Source organism: Hibiscus syriacus, unplaced genomic scaffold (assembly GCF_006381635.1).
Source record: "Hibiscus syriacus cultivar Baekdansim isolate YM2019G1 unplaced genomic scaffold, ASM638163v2 tig00008483_pilon, whole genome shotgun sequence".
Lineage (NCBI taxonomy): Eukaryota > Viridiplantae > Streptophyta > Magnoliopsida > Malvales > Malvaceae > Hibiscus > Hibiscus syriacus.
In genome coordinates, this window is record NW_024062165.1 from 1,212,312 (window position 1) to 1,215,169 (window position 2,858).

Sequence of the window (2,858 nt, forward strand, 5' to 3'; positions counted from 1 at the left end):
ATTTTACTTGTAAAATGTATGAACTCACATATTATTGTAGCAAATTTTACCCATGCATAAATATGATTGATACTTCCAATAGAAAATGTTTGAATAAAGTAGTAAACATTTCGATGAAGTTATGTTGAATATTACAAGTTAACATACAAATATATATTATTTAAATAGGGCTCATACATGTAATCCGTATATATTTTGTATACGAAATACTTGAGAATATACATACCTTCAACATCCAATACATACTAACTATGGAGTTTTTATCTCCCATAAGACAAACATCCATAAAATAGTCCTCGTGTTATTTACTCTCTTCAAACTCGAGGGTTCTTGTATAATGTGAGATCATTTGTGATGTTGAGGATTAGGTCCACCTGGACTTTGCCTCTTCGAAACCAAAGGATTCACTATGTTTCTTTTCATGCTAGCTTTAATAGCTTCTCTTCCATCCATTCTGAATGCACGTCTGTCTTGACTTTTATTATTTATGTCAATTGTTGGTGTAACAGACAATTCTATAGTTGTAACAACCCATAAAATTTGAAAGAAAAAAAAAATGAAATTAAGCAATTTGGTAGAAATTGGGGACTAAATTAAAAGTTCTAAAAACTTGTAGCATGTTTTAAAGTTTAAGGAAATTCAGGGACTAAACCCTGAATTTACCCAAAAAGTGTCGGTAGACACTCTAATAAATGGGAATCAGATATGCAGGGAGTTATCATAAGAGAAAAAAAATTCTAAGCTTTTCTTCACTCCCGCACCATAACTTCTAACCACTATTCTGACGCCATCCGACCTCCGATCATCGTTTTTAAACAACCATCGTGTTCATCATCGAGCGAAGAACAAACCCTTTAAATTAATTAAAGTTAAACGCTGCTAAACGTCGTTAATTTCAAGTCAAAGCCTCGACGTTTTTTTAGCTCCATCACCGAGAAAATCTTAAATTCATCGTCGATCGTTGCTCCGTTTTCGACACCTCCTGTACCATCGTGTTCCTTGTGCCGTTTCGAGTCTGCCGGTGTCATCCTTGGTCTCTATCGGCGGCGGCTCCGCATGAGGAGGTGAAGCGGTCAAAGTTTCTGATTTGTTGAAATCGAGCTCTCCACCGTTCAAAATTGTGAACCAAGATTTGTAAATGCCTCAAAATTGCTTAAAATAATTCTTAGGAATTTTTTCGTAATTTTTCCGATGCCAGAAAATGGCTCACGCGCCGCCACTGTGCGTGGGGAAAGTTAAAATGACCGGTTTGACCGATTTTTAAACTGTATGACCGATTTTGACCTGACCCAACCGTTGACCCGACCCGTTGACCGACCGTTGACCGAGTGGTATTTTGGTAATTATTTTGAAAATTGTGGTATTCAGGTAATTATCTTGAAAAGGGTGTTATTTTTGTAATTATTTTTCAAAAGGTGCTATTTTAATAATTATTTCTAAAAGGGTGCTATTTTTGTAATTATTTTTAAAAGGTCCTATTTTAGTAATTATTTCTAAAAGGGTGTTATTTTCGTAATTATTTTTAAAAGGGTGATATTTTCATAAAATGGTTGATCATCTATTTGACCTTATTTGACCAAAACTTTGACCGGCTTTGACTGGCTATTAAACGACCGTTAATTTTTCCTGAGTATACCTATCTTGATATTTTTTGACGTCCCAAATCCGTTTTTGGGGTCCATTTCACCAAATTCGAATTCGAAAGTCTCCAAATCGTTAGTCAAACCCATTGAATTTGAATTTGACCAAAATTTAAATATCTAGAAGGTCATACTTTATGTGTTTCGACGTCTGAATTTGATTCCGAAGTCTGTTTTGCTAAATTCTGACCCAAAATTCCAGAATCGAGCTTATGAACACAAAAGGCTTAGTATTTTAGCATTTTTTATTATTTATTTGAGAATTGGTTAAGGAATTGATTGAGTAAAATATTTTATGAAGGTACTCGTGATTCACCTGAAAGGGGATCAGTTAGGTCTGGTGTCGTCCATTTGTCAGATCAGGCCAAACCACGTACTACAAGAATTACTCGTAGGTTTTCGTATATTATTTAAATAAGATTTATATTATTTATATTAGGGTTCCAGTATGGATTTTTCTAATTCATAGGATCTAGCGCTGCAGCAATGCGTGATCGACAGATCAAACAATAGGCTTCCCTATCTGATTTCTCAAACTGTTACAGGTGTGTTTCCTGGCGAAGTTATCTTACTGTTTTAAACTATCATATGAATAGTTTATCTGATTTTTGACGAGATTTTGATATGATATTTGACTTGTATTTTTATATGATACATGACATGGATTCTGATATGCTACTTGACCTGAATTATGTTTTAAATTTATATATATATATATATATATCCGTTATGAGCGAAACATGATATATTTGGGGGGATAATGTTGGAGGAAGTATACATGGATGCTCCTCTACTGTGTGCTCAGGGCCTTACTTACCGGTTCCTCGGCTCTGTGCTCATGGCCTTACTGGACTTGACGATGGGTGTATGGTTCTGGGGAACCTACACATTTTGGACTTGACGGATGGTGGTAGTGTTCATATTTTAAAACATGTTTGATAATGGGTTTTTCTGGAATATTTTATTCGTATGCTTTTATACACTGTTTAGAGCACACTGGGCTTTTTAGCTCATTCTATAGTTTTTACCCTTTTTCAGATAACAACAGACTGTAAGCTAGCAGATTTGGCATCAGGGGAGATCAACTACTTATTTTGTACGAACATATATCTCTATATGTTTTTCAATTGTATCTGGTGACATGTATTTGCTATCGTTTTGTATATATCTGTATTATTAATATTTTGTTCTGTAGTATATCTAATGTATTATAAGTTG